The sequence below is a fragment of the Taudactylus pleione genome, unplaced genomic scaffold (genome assembly GCF_031769625.1).
Source record: "Taudactylus pleione unplaced genomic scaffold, aTauple2 ptg000743l, whole genome shotgun sequence".
In the NCBI taxonomy this organism is placed as follows: domain Eukaryota; kingdom Metazoa; phylum Chordata; class Amphibia; order Anura; family Myobatrachidae; genus Taudactylus; species Taudactylus pleione.
This window is the reverse complement of record NW_028285145.1, coordinates 1-17,365: the sequence shown is the minus strand read 5'-3', so window position 1 is coordinate 17,365 and position 17,365 is coordinate 1.

Sequence of the window (17,365 nt, the reverse complement as noted above, 5' to 3'; positions counted from 1 at the left end):
AGGGAGGAGGTAGAGAGAGATGGATAGAGAGCAGGGAGGAGGTAGAGAGAGATGGATAGAGAGCAGGGAGGAGGTAGAGAGAGATGGATAGAGAGCAGGGAGGAGGGAGAGAGAGAGATGGATAGAGAGAAGGGGGGAGGGAGAGAGAGATGGATAGAGAGCAGGGAGGAGGAGAGAGAGATGGAAAGAGAGCAGGGAGTAGGAGAGAGAGATGGATAGAGAGCAGGGAGGAGGAGAGAGAGAGATGGATAGAGAGCAGGGAGGAGAGAGAGAAGGATAGAGAGCAGGGAGGAGAGAGATGGATAGAGAGCAGGGAGGAGGAGAGAGAGATGGATAGAGAGCAGGGAGGAGGAGAGAGAGATGGATAGAGAGCATGGAGGAGGTAGAGAGAGATGGATAGAGAGCTGGGAGGAGGGAGAGAGAGATGGATTGAGAGCAGGGAGGAGGAGAGAGAGATGGATAGAGAGCAGGGAGGAGGAGAGAGAGATGGATAGAGAGCAGGGAGGAGGAGAGAGAGATGGATAGAGAGCAGGGAGGAGGAGAGAGAGATGGATAGATAGCAGGGAGGAGGGAGAGAAAGATGGATAGAGAGCAGGGAGAAGGGAGAGAGAGATGGATAGAGAGCAGGGAGGAGGGAGAGAGAGATGGATAGAGAGCAGGGAGGAGGGAGAGAGAGATGGATAGAGAGCAGGGAGGAGAGAGAGAGAGATGGATAGAGAGCAGGGAGGAGGGAGAGAGAGATGGATAGAGAGCAGGGAGGAGAGAGAGAGAGATGGATAGAGAGCAGGGAGGAGAGAGAGAGATGAATAGAGAGCAGGGAGGAGGGAGAGAGAGAGATGGATAGAGAGCAGGGAGGAGAGAGAGAGATGGATAGAGAGCAGGGAGGAGGTAGAGAGATATGGATAGAGAGCAGGGAGGAGGTAGAGAGAGATGGATAGAGAGCAGGGAGGAGGTAGAGAGAGATGGATAGAGAGCAGGGAGGAGGTAGAGAGAGAGATAGAGAGCAGGGAGGAGGCGAGAGAGATGGATAGAGAGCAGGGAGGAGAGAGAGAGTAGGATAGAGAGCAGGGAGGAGGAGAGAGAGAGAGATGGATAGAGAGCAGGGAGGAGAGAGAGATGGATAGAGAGCAGGGAGGAGAGAGATGGATAGAGAGCCGGGAGGAGGGAGAGAGAGATGGATAGAGAGCAGGGAGGAGGTAGAGAGAGATGGATAGAGAGCAGGGAGGAGAGAGATGGATAGAGAGCAGGGAAGAGGGAGCGAGAGAAGGATAGAGAGCAGCGAGGAGAGAGAGAGATGGATAGAAAGCAGGGAGGAGGGAGAGAGAGATGGATAGAGAGCAGGGAAGAGGGAGAGAGAGATGGATAGAGAGCAGGGAGGAGGGAGAGAGAGATGGATAGAGAGCAGGGAAGAGGGAGAGAGAGATGGATAGAGAGCAGGGAGGAGAGAGAGAGAGATGGATAGAGAGCAGGGAGGAGGGAGAGAGAGATGGATAGAGAGCAGGGAGGAGGGAGAGAGAGATGGATAGAGAGCAGGGAGGAGGGAGAGAGAGATGGATAGAGAGCAGGGAGCAGGGAGAGAGAGATGGATAGAGAGCAGGGAGGAGGGAGAGAGAAATGGATAGAGAGCAGGGAGGAGGAGAGAGAGATGGATAGAGAGCAGGGAGGAGAGAGAGATGGATAGAGAGCAGGGAGGAGGAGAGAGAGATGGATAGAGAGCAGGGATGAGAGAGAGAGAGATGGATAGAGAGCAGGGAGGAGAGAGATGGATAGAGAGCAGGGAGGAGGAGAGAGAGATGGATAGAGAGCAGGGAGGAGAGAGAGAGATGTATATAGAGCAGGGAGGAGAGATAGAGATGGCTAGAGAGCAGGGTGGAGGGAGAGAGAGATGGAAAGAGAGCAGGGAGGAGGGAGAGAGAGATGGATAGAGAGCAGGGAGGAGGGAGAGAGATGGATAGAGAGAAGGGAGGAGAGAGAGAGATGGATAGAGAGCAGGGAGGAGAGAGAGAGAGATGGATAGAGAGCAGGGAGGAGGAGAGAGAGATGGATAGAGAGCAGGGAGGAGGGAGAGAGATGCATAGAGAGCAGGGAGGAGGGAGAGAGAGATGGATAGAGAGCAGGGAGGAGGAGAGAGAGATGGATAGAGAGCAGGGAGGAGGAGAGAGATGGATAGAGAGCAGGGAGGAGGAGAGAGAGAGATGGATAGAGAGCAGGGAGGAGAGAGAGATGGATAGAGAGCAGGGAGGAGGGAGAGAGAGATGGATAGGGAGTAGGGAGGAGGGAGAGAGAGATGGATAGAGAGCAGGGAGGAGGAGAGAGAGATGGATAGAGAGCAGGGAGGAGGGAGAGAGAGATGGATAGAGAGCAGGGAGGAGAGAGAGATGGATAGAGAGCAGGGAGGAGGAGAGAGAGAGAAGGAGAGAGAGAGAGATGATAGAGAGCAGGGAGGAGGGAGAGAGAGATGGATAGAGAGCAGGGAGGAGGGAGAGAGAGAGATGGATACAGAGCAGGGAGGAGAGAGAGATGGATAGAGAGCAGGGAGGAGAGAGAGAGAGATGGATAGAGAGCAGGGAGGTGGAGAGAGAGATGGATAGAGAGCAGGGAAGAGGGAGAGAGAGATGGATAGAGAGCAGGGAGGAGAGAGAAAGATGGATAGAGAGCAGGGAGGAGGGAGAGAGAGATGGATAGAGAGCAGGGAGGAGGAGAGAGAGAGATGGATAGAGAGCAGGGAGGAGGGAGAGAGAGATGGATAGAGAGCAGGGAAGAGGGAGAGAGAGATGGATAGAGAGCAGGGAGGAGGGAGAGAGAGATGGATAGAGAGCAGGAAAGAGGGAGAGAGAGATGGATAGAGAGCAGGGAGGAGAGAGAGAGATGGATAGAGAGCATGGAGGAGGGAGAGAGAGATGGATAGAGAGCAGGGACGAGGGAGAGAGAGATGGATAGAGAGCAGGGAGGAGGGAGAGAGAGATGGATAGAGAGCAGGGAGGAGGGAGAGAGAGATGGATAGAGAGCAGAGAGCAGGGAGGAGGGAGAGAGAGATGGATAGAGAGCAGGGAGGAGGGAGAGAGATGGATAGAGAGCAGGGAGGAGAGATGGATAGAAAGCAGGGAGGAGGAGAGAGAGATGGATAGAGAGCAGGGAGGAGGAGAGAGAGATGGATAGAGAGAAGGGAGGAGGGAGAGAGAGATGGATAGAGAGCAGGGACGAGGGAGAGAGAGATGGATAGAGAGCAGGGAGGAGGAGAGAGAGATGGATAGAGAGCAGGCAGGAGAGAGAGATGGATAGAGAAGAGGGAGGAGGTAGAGAGAGATGGATAGAGAGCAGGGAGGAGAGAGAGATGGATAGAGAGCAGGGAGGAGGTGTAGAGAGAGATGGATAGAGAGCAGGGAGGAGGGAGAGAGAGATGGACAGAGAGCAGGGAGGAGGGATAGATGGATAGAGAGCAGGGAGGAGGTAGAGAGAGATGGATAGAGAGCAGGGAGGAGGAGAGAGAGATGGATAGAGAGCAGGGAGAAGGTAGAGAGAGATGGATAGAGAGCAGGGAGGAAGTAGAGAGAGATGGATAGAGAGCAGGGAGGAGAGAGAGATGGATAGAGAGCAGGGAGGAGAGAGAGAGATGAGATGGATAGAGGGCAGGGAGGAGGGAGAGAGAGATGGGCAGGGAGGAGGGAGAGATGGATAGAGAGCAGGGAGGAGGAGAGAGAGATGGATAGAGAGCAGGGAGGAGGGAGAGAGAGAGATGGATAGAGAGCAGGGAGGAGGGAGAGAGAGATGGATAGAGAGCAGGGAGGAGGGAGAGAGAGATGGATAGAGAGCAGGGAGGAGGGGAGAGAGAGATGGATAGAGAGCAGGGAGGAGGGAGAGAGATGGATAGAGAGCAGGGAGGAGAGAGAGATGGATAGAGAGCAGGGAGGAGAGAGAGAGAGATGGATAGAGAGCAGGGAGGAGGAGAGAGAGATGGATAGAGAGCAGGGAGGAAGTAGAGAGAGATGGATAGAGAGCAGGGAGGAGGGAGAGAGAGAGATGGATAGAGAGCAGGGAGGAGAGGGAGAGATCGATAGAGAGCAGGGAGGAGGTAGAGAGATATGGATAGAGAGCAGGGAGGAGGTAGAGAGAGATGGATAGAGAGCAGGGAGGAGGTAGAGAGAGATGGATAGAGAGCAGGGAGGAGGTAGAGAGAGAGATAGAGAGTAGGGAGGAGGCGAGAGAGATGGATAGAGAGCAGGGAGGAGAGAGAGAGAGAGATGGATAGAGATCAGGGAGGAGGAGAGAGAGATGGATACAGAGGCAGGGAGGAGGAGAGAGAGATGGATAGAGAGCAGGGGAGGAGGAGAGAGAGAGAGATGGATAGAGAGCAGGGGAGGAGAGAGAGATGGATAGAGAGCAGGGAGGAGAGAGATGGATAGAGAGCAGGGAGGAGGAGAGAGAGATGGATAGAGAGCAGGGAGGAGGAGAGAGAGATGGATAGAGAGCAGGGAGGAGGTAGAGAGAGATGGATAGAGAGCAGGGAGGAGAGAGATGGATAGAGAGCAGGGAGGAGGGAGAGAGAGATGGATAGAGAGCAGGGAGGAGGTAGAGAGAGAGATAGAGAGCAGGGAGGAGGAGAGAGAGATGGATAGAGAGCAGGGAGGAGAGAGAGAGAGATGGATAGAGAGCAGGGAGGAGTAGAGAGAGAGAAGGAGAGAGAGAGAGATGGATAGAGAGCAGGGAGGAGGGAGAGAGAGTTGGATAGAGAGCAGGGAGGAGGGAGAGAGAGAGATGGATACAGAGCATGGAGGAGAGGAGAGATGGATAGAGAGCAGGGAGGAGAGAGAGGGGAGATGGATAGAGAGCAGGGAGGTGGAGAGAGAGATGGATAGAGAGCAGGGAAGAGGGAGAGAGAGATGGATAGAGAGCAGGGAGGAGAGAGAAAGATGGATAGAGAGCAGGGAGGAGGGAGAGAGAGATGGATAGAGAGCAGGGAGGAGGAGAGAGAGAGATGGATAGAGAGCAGGGAGGAGGGAGAGAGAGATGGATAGAGAGCAGGGAAGAGGGAGAGAGAGATGGATAGAGAGCAGGGAGGAGGGAGAGAGAGATGGATAGAGCAGGAAAGAGGGAGAGAGAGATGGATAGAGAGCAGGGAGGAGAGAGAGAGAGATGGATAGAGAGCATGGAGGAGGGAGAGAGAGATGGATAGAGAGCAGGGAGTGAGGGAGAGAGAGATGGATAGAGAGCAGGGAGGAGGGAGAGAGAGATGGATAGAGAGCAGGGAGGAGGGAGAGAGAGATGGATAGAGAGCAGAGAGCAGGGAGGAGGGAGAGAGAGATGGATAGAGAGCAGGGAGGAGGGGAGAGAGATGGATAGAGAGCAGGGAGGAGAGATGGATAGAAAGCAGGGAGGAGGGAGAGAGAGATGGATAGAGAGCAGGGAGGAGGAGAGAGAGAGATGGATAGAGGGGCAGGGAGGAGGGAGAGAGAGATGGGCAGGGAGGAGGGAGAGATGGATAGAGAGCAGGGAGGAGGAGAGAGAGATGGATAGAGAGCAGGGAGGTGGAGAGAGAGAGATGGATAGAGAGCAGGGAGGAGGGAGAGAGAGATGGATAGAGAGCAGGGAGGAGGGGAGAGAGAGATGGATAGAGAGCAGGGAGGAGGGAGAGAGAGATGGATAGAGAGCAGGGGAGGGAGGGGAGAGAGGATGGATAGAGAGCAGGGAGGAGAGAGAGAGAGATGGATAGAGAGCAGGGAGGAGAGAGAGAGAGATGGATAGAGAGCAGGGAGGAGGAGAGAGAGATGGATAGAGAGTAGGGAGGAGGTAGAGAGAGATGGATAGAGAGCAGGGAGGAGGGAGAGAGAGAGATGGATAGAGAGCAGGGAGGAGAGAGAGAGATGGATAGAGAGCAGGGAGGAGGTAGAGAGATATGGATAGAGAGAAGGGAGGAGGTAGAGAGAGATGGATAGAGAGCAGGGAGGAGGGTAGAGAGAGATGGATAGAGAGCAGGGAGGAGGTAGAGAGAGAGATAGAGAGCAGGGAGGAGGCGAGAGAGATGGATAGAGAGCAGGGAGGAGAGAGAGAGAGATGGATAGAGATCAGGGAGGAGGAGAGAGAGATGGATACAGAGCAGGGAGGAAGAGAGAGAGATGGATAGGGAGCAGGGAGAGGAGAGAGAGAGAGAGATGGATAGAGAGCAGGGAGGAGAGAGACATGGATTGAGAGCAGGGAGGAGAGAGATGGATAGAGAGCAGGGAGGAGGAGAGAGAGATGGATAGAGAGCAGGGAGGAGGAGAGAGAGATGGATAGAGAGCAGGGAGGGAGAGAGATGGATAGAGAGCAGGGAGGAGGGAGAGAGAGATGGATAGAGAGCAGGGAGGAGGTAGAGAGAGAGATAGAGAGCAGGGAGGAGAGAGAGAGAGAGATGGATAGAGAGCAGGGAGGAGAGAGAGAGAGATGGATAGAGAGCAGGGTGGAGGAGAGAGAGATGGATAGAGAGCAGGGAGGAGAGAGAGAGATGGATAGAGAGCAGGGAGGAGGAGAGAGAGATGGATAGAGAGCAGGGAGGAGGGAGAGAGAGATGGATAGAGAGCAGGGAGGAGGAGAGAGAGAGATGGATAGAGAGCAGGGAGGAGGAAGAGAGAGATGGATAGAGAGCAGGGAGGAGGGAGACAGAGATGGATAGAGAGCAGGGAGGAGGGAGAGAGAGATGGATAGAGAGCAGGGAGGAGGAGAGAGAGATGGATAGAGAGCAGGGAGGAGGGAGAGAGAGATGGATAGAGAGCAGGGAGGAGGGAGAGAGATGGATAGAGAGCAGGGAGGAGAGAGAGAGATGGATAGAGAGCAGGGAGGAGAGAAAGAGAGATGGATAGAGAGGAGGGAGGAGGAGAGAGAGAGATGGAGAAGAGAGAGATGGATAGAGAGCAGGGAGGAGGGAGAGAGAGATGGATAGAGAGCAGGGAGGAGGGAAAGAGAGATGGATACAGAGCAGGGAGGGAGAGAGAGATGGATAGAGAGCAGGGAGGAGAGAGAGAGAGATGGATAGAGAGCAGGGAGGAGAGAGAGAGAGATGGATAGAGAGCAGGGGAGGAGGAGAGAGAGATGGATAGAGAGCAGGGAGGAGGGAGAGAGATGCATAGAGAGCAGGGAGGAGGGAGAGAGAGATGGATAGAGAGCAGGGAGGAGGAGAGAGAGATGGATAGAGAGCAGGGAGGAGGAGAGAGATGGATAGAGAGCAGGGAGGAGAGAGAGATGGATAGAGAGCAGGGAGGAGGGAGAGAGAGATGGATAGGGAGTAGGGAGGAGGGAGAGAGAGATGGATAGAGAGCAGGGAGGAGGAGAGAGAGATGGATAGAGAGCAGGGAGGAGGGAGAGAGAGATGGATAGAGAGCAGGGAGGAGAGAGAGATGGATAGAGAGCAGGGAGGAGGAGAGAGAGAGAAGGAGAGAGAGAGAGATGATAGAGAGCAGGGAGGAGGGAGAGAGAGATGGATAGAGAGCAGGGAGGAGGGAGAGTGAGAGATGGATACAGAGCAGGGAGGGAGAGAGAGATGGATAGAGAGCAGGGAGGAGAGAGAGAGAGATGGATAGAGAGCAGGGAGGTGGAGAGAGAGATGGATAGAGAGCAGGGAAGAGGGAGAGAGAGATGGATAGAGAGCAGGGAGGAGAGAGAAAGATGGATAGAGAGCAGGGAGGAGGGAGAGAGAGATGGATAGAGAGCAGGGAGGAGGAGAGAGAGATGGATAGAGAGCAGGGAGGAGGGAGAGAGAGATGGATAGAGAGCAGGGAAGAGGGAGAGAGAGATGGATAGAGAGCAGGGAGGAGGGAGAGAGAGATGGATAGAGAGCAGGAAAGAGGGAGAGAGAGATGGATAGAGAGCAGGGAGGAGAGAGAGAGATGGATAGAGAGCATGGAGGAGGGAGAGAGAGATGGATAGAGAGCAGGGACGAGGGAGAGAGAGATGGATAGAGAGCAGGGAGGAGGGAGAGAGAGATGGATAGAGAGCAGGGAGGAGGGAGAGAGAGATGGATAGAGAGCAGAGAGCAGGGAGGAGGGAGAGAGAGATGGATAGAGAGCAGGGAGGAGGGAGAGAGATGGATAGAGAGCAGGGAGGAGAGATGGATAGAAAGCAGGGAGGAGGAGAGAGAGATGTATAGAGAGCAGGGAGGAGGAGATAGAGATGGATAGAGAGCAGGGAGGAGGGAGAGAGAGATGGATAGAGAGCAGGGACGAGGGAGAGAGAGATGGATAGAGAGCAGGGAGGAGGAGAGAGAGATGGATAGAGAGCAGGGAGGAGAGAGAGATGGATAGAGAAGAGGGAGGAGGTAGAGAGAGATGGATAGAGAGCAGGGAGGAGAGAGAGATGGATAGAGAGCAGGGAGGAGGTGTAGAGAGAGATGGATAGAGAGCAGGGAGGAGGGAGAGAGAGATGGACAGAGAGCAGGGAGGAGGGATAGATGGATAGAGAGCAGGGAGGAGGTAGAGAGAGATGGATAGAGAGCAGGGAGGAGGAGAGAGAGATGGATAGAGAGCAGGGAGAAGGTAGAGAGAGATGGATAGAGAGCAGGGAGGAAGTAGAGAGAGATGGATAGAGAGCAGGGAGGAGGAGAGAGAGATGGATAGAGAGCAGGGAGGAGAAGAGAGAGAGATGGATAGAGGGCAGGGAGGAGGGAGAGAGAGATGGGCAGGGAGGAGGGAGAGATGGATAGAGAGCAGGGAGGAGGAGAGAGAGAAGGATAGAGAGCAGGGAGGAGGAGAGAGAGAGATGGATAGAGTGCAGGGAGGAGGGAGAGAGAGATGGATAGAGAGCAGGGAGGAGGGAGAGAGAGATGGATAGAGAGCAGGGAGGAGGGAGAGAGAGATGGATAGAGAGCAGGGAGGAGGGAGAGAGATGGATAGAGAGCAGGGAGGAGAGAGAGATGGATAGAGAGCAGGGAGGAGAGAGAGAGAGATGGATAGAGAGCAGGGAGGAGGAGAGAGAGATGGATAGAGAGGAGGGAGGAGGTAGAGAGAGATGGATAGAGAGCAGGGAGGAGGGAGAGAGAGAGATGGATAGAGAGCAGGGAGGAGAGAGAGAGATGGATAGAGAGCAGGGAGGAGGTAGAGAGATATGGATAGAGAGCAGGGAGGAGGTAGAGAGAGATGGATAGAGAGCAGGGAGGAGGTAGAGGGAGATGGATAGAGAGCAGGGAGGAGGTAGAGAGAGAGATAGAGAGCAGGGAGGAGGCGAGAGAGATGGATAGAGAGCAGGGAGGAGAGAGAGAGAGATGGATAGAGATCAGGGAGGAGGAGAGAGAGATGGATACAGAGCAGGGAGGAGGAGAGAGAGATGGATAGAGAGCAGGGAGGAGGAGAGAGAGAGAGATGGATAGAGAGCAGGGAGGAGAGAGAGATGGATAGAGAGCAGGGAGGAGAGAGATGGATAGAGAGCAGGGAGGAGGAGAGAGAGATGGATAGAGAGCAGGGAGGAGGAGAGAGAGATGGATAGAGAGCAGGGAGGAGGTAGAGAGAGATGGATAGAGAGCAGGGAGGAGAGAGATGGATAGAGAGCAGGGAGGAGGGAGAGAGAGATGGATAGAGAGCAGGGAGGAGGTAGAGAGAGAGATAGAGAGCAGGGAGGAGGAGAGAGAGATGGATAGAGAGCAGGGAGGAGAGAGAGAGATGGATAGAGAGCAGGGAGGAGGGAGAGAGAGTTGGATAGAGAGCAGGGAGGAGGGAGAGAGAGATGGATACAGAGCAGGGAGGAGAGAGAGATGGATAGAGAGCAGGGAGGAGAGAGAGGGAGATGGATAGAGAGCAGGGAGGTGGAGAGAGAGATGGATAGAGAGCAGGGAAGAGGGAGAGAGAGATGGATAGAGAGCAGGGAGGAGAGAGAAAGATGGATAGAGAGCAGGGAGGAGGGAGAGAGAGATGGATAGAGAGCAGGGAGGAGGAGAGAGAGAGATGGATAGAGAGCAGGGAGGAGGGAGAGAGAGATGGATAGAGAGCAGGGAAGAGGGAGAGAGAGATGGATAGAGAGCAGGGAGGAGGGAGAGAGAGATGGATAGAGAGCAGGAAAGTGGGAGAGAGAGATGGATAGAGAGCAGGGAGGAGAGAGAGAGATGGATAGAGAGCATGGAGGAGGGAGAGAGAGATGGATAGAGAGCAGGGACGAGGGAGAGAGAGATGGATAGAGAGCAGGGAGGAGGGAGAGAGAGATGGATAGAGAGCAGGGAGGAGGGAGAGAGAGATGGATAGAGAGCAGGGAGGAGAGAGAGATGGATAGAGAGCAGGGAGGAGGTGTAGAGAGAGATGGATAGAGAGCAGGGAGGAGAGAGAGATGGACAGAGAGCAGGGAGGAGGGATAGATGGATAGAGAGCAGGGAGGAGGTAGAGAGAGATGGATAGAGAGCAGGGAGGAGGAGAGAGAGATGGATAGAGAGCAGGGAGAAGGTAGAGAGAGATGGATAGAGAGCAGGGAGGAAGTAGAGAGAGATGGATAGAGAGCAGGGAGGAGGAGAGAGAGATGGATAGAGAGCAGGGAGGAGGAGAGAGAGAGATGGATAGAGGGCAGGGAGGAGGGAGAGAGAGATGGGCAGGGAGGAGGGAGAGATGGATAGAGAGCAGGGAGGAGGAGAGAGAGATGGATAGAGAGCAGGGAGGAGGAGAGAGAGAGATGGATAGAGTGCAGGGAGGAGGGAGAGAGAGATGGATAGAGAGCAGGGAGGAGGGAGAGAGAGATGGATAGAGAGCAGGGAGGAGGGAGAGAGAGATGGATAGAGAGCAGGGAGGAGGGAGAGAGATGGATAGAGAGCAGGGAGGAGAGAGAGATGGATAGAGAGCAGGGAGGAGAGAGAGAGAGATGGATAGAGAGCAGGGAGGAGGAGAGAGAGATGGATAGAGAGCAGGGAGGAGGTAGAGAGAGATGGATAGAGAGCAGGGAGGAGGGAGAGAGAGAGATGGATAGAGAGCAGGGAGGAGAGAGAGAGATGGATAGAGAGCAGGGAGGAGGTAGAGAGATATGGATAGAGAGCAGGGAGGAGGTAGAGAGAGATGGATAGAGAGCAGGGAGGAGGTAGAGAGAGATGGATAGAGAGCAGGGAGGAGGTAGAGAGAGAGATAGAGAGCAGGGAGGAGGCGAGAGAGATGGATAGAGAGCAGGGAGGAGAGAGAGAGAGATGGATAGAGATCAGGGAGGAGGAGAGAGAGATGGATACAGAGCAGGGAGGAGAGAGAGAGAGAGATGGATAGAGAGCAGGGAGGAGAGAGAGATGGATAGAGAGCAGGGAGGAGAGAGATGGATAGAGAGCAGGGAGGAGGAGAGAGAGATGGATAGAGAGCAGGGAGGAGGAGAGAGAGATGGATAGAGAGCAGGGAGGAGGTAGAGAGAGATGGATAGAGAGCAGGGAGGAGAGAGATGGATAGAGAGCAGGGAGGAGGGAGAGAGAGATGGATAGAGAGCAGGGAGGAGGTAGAGAGAGAGATAGAGAGCAGGGAGGAGGAGAGAGAGATGGATAGAGAGCAGGGAGGAGAGAGAGAGAGATGGATAGAGAGCAGGGAGTAGTAGAGAGAGAGAAGGAGAGAGAGAGATGGATAGAGAGCAGGGAGGAGGGAGAGAGAGTTGGATAGAGAGCAGGGAGGAGGGAGAGAGAGAGATGGATACAGAGCAGGGAGGAGAGAGAGATGGATAGAGAGCAGGGAGGAGAGAGAGGGAGATGGATAGAGAGCAGGGAGGTGGAGAGAGAGATGGATAGAGAGCAGGGAAGAGGGAGAGAGAGATGGATAGAGAGCAGGGAGGAGAGAGAAAGATGGATAGAGAGCAGGGAGGAGGGAGAGAGAGATGGATAGAGAGCAGGGAGGAGGAGAGAGAGAGATGGATAGAGAGCAGGGAGGAGGAGAGAGAGATGGATAGAGAGCAGGGAGAGGGAGAGAGAGATGGATAGAGAGCAGGGAGGAGGGAGAGAGAGATGGATAGAGAGCAGGAAAGTGGGAGAGAGAGATGGATAGAGAGCAGGGAGGAGAGAGAGAGATGGATAGAGAGCATGGAGGAGGGAGAGAGAGATGGATAGAGAGCAGGGACGAGGGAGAGAGAGATGGATAGAGAGCAGGGAGGAGGGAGAGAGAGATGGATAGAGAGCAGGGAGGAGGGAGAGAGAGATGGATAGAGAGCAGAGAGCAGGGAGGAGGGAGAGAGAGATGGATAGAGAGCAGGGAGGAGGGAGAGAGATGGATAGAGAGCAGGGAGGAGAGATGGATAGAAAGCAGGGAGGAGGAGAGAGAGATGGATAGAGAGCAGGGAGGAGGAGAGAGAGATGGATAGAGAGCAGGGAGGAGGGAGAGAGAGATGGATAGAGAGCAGGGAGGAGGGAGAGAGAGATGGATAGAGAGCAGGGAGGAGGAGAGAGAGATGGATAGAGAGCAGGGAGGAGAGAGAGATGGATAGAGAAGAGGGAGGAGGTAGAGAGAGATGGATAGAGAGCAGGGAGGAGAGAGAGATGGATAGAGAGCAGGGAGGAGGTGTAGAGAGAGATGGATAGAGAGCAGGGAGGAGGAGAAAGAGATGGACAGAGAGCAGGGAGGAGGGATAGATGGATGATAGAGAGCAGGGAGGAGGTAGAGAGAGATGGATAGAGAGCAGGGAGGAGGAGAGAGAGATGGATAGAGAGCAGGGAGAAGGTAGAGAGATGGATAGAGTGCAGGGAGGAGGTAGAGAGAGATGGATAGAGAGCAGGGAGGAGGAGAGAGAGATGGATAGAGAGCACGGAGGAGGACAGAGAGAGATGGATAGAGGGCAGGGAGGAGGGAGAGAGAGATGGGCAGGGAGGAGGGAGAGATGGATAGAGAGCAGTGAGGAGGAGAGAGAGATGGATAGAGAGCAGGGAGGTGGAGAGAGAGAGATGGATAGAGAGCAGGGAGGAGGGAGAGAGAGATGGATAGAGAGCAGGGAGGAGGGAGAGAGAGATGGATAGAGAGCAGGGAGGAGGGAGAGAGAGATGGATAGAGAGCAGGGAGGAGGGAGAGAGATGGATAGAGAGCAGGGAAGGAGAGAGAGAGATGGATAGAAAGCAGGGAGGAGAGAGAGAGATGGATAGTGAGCAGGGAGGAGGAGAGGGAGATGGATAGAGAGCAGGGAGGAGGTAGAGAGAGATGGATAGAGAGCAGGGAGGAGGGAGAGAGAGAGATGGATAGAGAGCAGGGAGGAGAGAGAGAGATGGATAGAGAGCAGGGAGGAGGTAGAGAGATATGGATAGAGAGAAGGGAGGAGGTAGAGAGAGATGGATAGAGAGCAGGGAGGAGGTAGAGAGAGATGGATAGAGAGCAGGGAGGAGGTAGAGAGAGATAGAGAGCAGGGAGGAGGCGAGAGAGATGGATAGAGAGCAGGGAGGAGAGAGAGAGAGATGGATAGAGATCAGGGAGGAGGAGAGAGAGATGGATACAGAGCAGGGAGGAGGAGAGAGAGATGGATAGGGAGCAGGGAGGAGGAGAGAGAGAGAGATGGATAGAGAGCAGGGAGGAGAGAGATATGGATTGAGAGCAGGGAGGAGAAGAGAGAGATGGATAGAGAGCAGGGAGGAGGAGAGAGAGATGGATAGAGAGCAGGGAGGAGAGAGATGGATAGAGAGCAGGGAGGAGGGAGAGAGAGATGGATAGAGAGCAGGGAGGAGGTAGAGAGAGAGATAGAGAGCAGGGAGGAGAGAGAGAGAGATGGATAGAGAGCAGGGAGGAGAGAGAGAGAGATGGATAGAGAGCAGGGTGGAGAGAGAGATGGATAGAGAGCAGGGAGGAGAGAGAGAGATGGATAGAGAGCAGGGAGGAGGAGAGAGAGATGGATAGAGAGCAGGGAGGAGGAGAGAGAGATGGATAGCGAGCAGGGAGGAGGAGAGAGAGAGATGGATAGAGAGCAGGGAGGAGGAAGAGAGAGATGGATAGAGAGCAGGGAGGAGGGAGACAGAGATGGATAGAGAGCAGGGAGGAGGGAGAGAGAGATGGATAGAGAGCAGGGAGGAGGAGAGAGAGATGGATAGAGAGCAGGGAGGAGGGAGAGAGAGATGGATAGAGAGCAGGGAGGAGGGAGAGAGATGGATAGAGAGCAGGGAGGAGAGAGAGAGATGGATAGAGAGCAGGGAGGAGAGAAAGAGAGATGGATAGAGAGGAGGGAGGAGGAGAGAGAGAGATGGAGAGAGAGAGATGGATAGAGAGCAGGGAGGAGGGAGAGAGAGATGGATAGAGAGCAGGGAGGAGGGAGAGAGAGATGGATACAGAGCAGGGAGGAGAGAGAGATGGATAGAGAGCAGGGAGGAGAGAGAGATGGATAGAGAGCAGGGAGGAGAGAGAGAGAGATGGATAGAGAGCAGGGAGGTGGAGAGAGAGATGGATAGAGAGCAGGGAAGAGGGAGCGAGAGATGGATAGAGAGCTGGGAGGAGAGAGAGAGATGGATAGGGAGCAGGGAAGAGGAGAGAGAGATGGATAGAAAGCAGGGAGGAGGGAGAGAGAGATGGATAGAGAGCAGGGAAGAGGGAGAGAGAGATGGATAGAGAGCAGGGAGGAGGGAGGGAGAGATGGATAGAGAGCAGGGTGGAGGGAGAGAGATGGATAGAGAGCAGGGAGGAGAGATGGATAGAAAGCAGGGAGGAGGAGAGAGAGATGGATAGAGAGCAGGGAGGAGGAGAGAGAGATGGATAGAGAGCAGGGAGGAGGAGAGAGAGTGATGGATAGAGAGCAGGGAGGAGGAAGAGAGAGATTGATAGAGAGCAGGGAGGAGGGAGAGAGAGATGGATAGAGAGCAGGGAGGAGGGAGAGAGAGATGGATAGAGAGCAGGGAGGAGGAGAGAGAGATGGATAGAGAGCAGGGAGGAGGTAGAGAGAGATGGATAGAGAGCAGGGAGAAGGTAGAGAGATGGATAGAGAGCAGGGAGGAGGTAGAGAGAGATGGATAGAGAGCAGGGAGGAGGAGAGAGAGATGGATAGAGAGCACGGAGGAGGAGAGAGAGAGATGGATAGAGGGCAGGGAGGAGGGAGAGAGAGATGGGGAGGGAGGAGGGAGAGATGGATAGAGAGCAGGGAGGAGGAGAGAGAGATGGATAGAGAGCAGGGAGGTGGAGAGAGAGAGATGGATAGAGAGCAGGGAGGAGGGAGAGAGAGATGGATAGAGAGCAGGGAGGAGGGAGAGAGAGATGGATAGAGAGCAGGGAGGAGGGAGAGAGAGATGGATAGAGAGCAGGGAGGAGGGAGAGAGATGGATAGAGAGCAGGGAGGAGAGAGAGAGAGATGGATAGAGAGCAGGGAGGTGGAGAGAGAGAGATGGATAGAGAGCAGGGAGGAGGGAGAGAGAGATGGATAGAGAGCAGGGAGGAGGGAGAGAGAGATGGATAGAGAGCAGGGAGGAGGGAGAGAGAGATGGATAGAGAGCAGGGAGGAGGGAGAGAGATGGATAGAGAGCAGGGAGGAGAGAGAGAGATGGATAGAGAGCAGGGAGGAGAGAGAGAGATGGATAGTGAGCAGGGAGGAGGAAGAGAGAGATGGATAGAGAGCAGGGAGGAGGAGAGAGAGAGATGGATAGAAAGCAGGGAGGAGGGAGAGAGAGATGGATAGAGAGCAGGGAAGAGGGAGAGAGAGATGGATAGAGAGCAGGGAGGAGGAGAGAGAGATGGATAGAGAGCAGGGAGGAGAGAGAGAGATGGATAGAGAGCAGGGAGGAGAGAAAGAGAGATGGATAGAGAGGAGGGAGGAGGAGAGAGAGAGATGGAGCGAGAGAGATGGATAGAGAGCAGGGAGGAGGGAGAGAGAGATGGATAGAGAGCAGGGAGGAGGGAGAGAGAGATGGATAGAGAGCAGGGAGGAGGGAGAGAGAGATGGATACAGAGCAGGGAGGAGAGAGAGATGGATAGAGAGCAGGGAGGAGAGAGAGAGAGATGGATAGAGAGCAGGGAGGAGAGAGAGAGATGGATAGAGAGCAGGGAGGAGAGAGAGAGAGATGGATACAGAGCAGGGAGGAGAGAGAGATGGATAGAGAGCAGGGAGGAGAGAGAGAGAGATGGATAGAGAGCAGGGAGGAGAGAGAGAGATGGATAGAGAGCAGGGAGGTGGAGAGAGAGATGGATAGAGAGCAGGGAAGAGGGAGCGAGAGATGGATAGAGAGCTGGGAGGAGAGAGAGAGATGGATAGAGAGCAGGGAGGAGGAGAGAGAGAGATGGATAGAAAGCAGGGAGGAGGGAGAGAGAGATGGATAGAGAGCAGGGAAGAGGGAGAGAGAGATGGATAGAGAGCAGGGAGGAGGGAGAGAGAGATGGATACAGAGCAGGGAGGAGAGAGAGATGGATAGAGAGCAGGGAGGAGAGAGAGAGAGATGGATAGAGAGCAGGGAGGAGAGAGAGAGATGGATAGAGAGCAGGGAGGAGAGAGAGAGAGATGGATACAGAGCAGGGAGGAGAGAGAGATGGATAGAGAGCAGGGAGGAGAGAGAGAGAGATGGATAGAGAGCAGGGAGGAGAGAGAGAGATGGATAGAGAGCAGGGAGGTGGAGAGAGAGATGGATAGAGAGCAGGGAAGAGGGAGCGAGAGATGGATAGAGAGCTGGGAGGAGAGAGAGAGATGGATAGAGAGCAGGGAGGAGGAGAGAGAGAGATGGATAGAAAGCAGGGAGGAGGGAGAGAGAGATGGATAGAGAGCAGGGAAGAGGGAGAGAGAGATGGATAGAGAGCAGGGAGGAGGGAGAGAGAGATGGATAGAGAGCAGGGTGGAGGGAGAGAGATGGATAGAGAGCAGGGAGGAGAGATGGATAGAAAGCAGGGAGGAGGAGAGAGAGATGGATAGAGAGCAGGGAGGAGGAGAGAGAGATGGATAGAGAGCAGGGAGGAGGAGAGAGAGAGATGGATACAGAGCAGGGAGGAGGAGAGAGAGAGATGGATAGAGAGCATGGAGGAGGGAGAGAGAGATGGATAGAGAGCAGGGAGGAGGGAGAGAGAGATGGATAGAGAGCAGGGAGGAGGGAGAGAGAGATGGATAGAGAGCAGGGAGGAGGGAGAGAGAGATGGGATAGAGAGCAGAGAGCAGGGAGGAGGGAGAGAGAGATGGATAGAGAGCAGGGAGGAGGGAGAGAGATGGATAGAGAGCAGGGAGGAGAGATGGATAGAAAGCAGGGAGGAGGAGAGAGAGATGGATAGAGAGCAGGGGAGAGAGATGGATAGAGAGCAGGGATGAGGGAGAGAGAGATGGATAGAGAGCAGGGAGGAGGGAGAGAGATGGATAGAGAGCAGGGAGGAGGAGAGAGAGATGGATAGAGAGCAGGGAGGAGAGAGAGATGGATAGAGAAGAGGGAGGAGGTAGAGAGAGATGGATAGAGAGCAGGGAGGAGAGAGAGATGGATAGAGAGCAGGGAGGAGGTGTAGAGAGAGATGGATAGAGAGCAGGGAGGAGGGAGAAA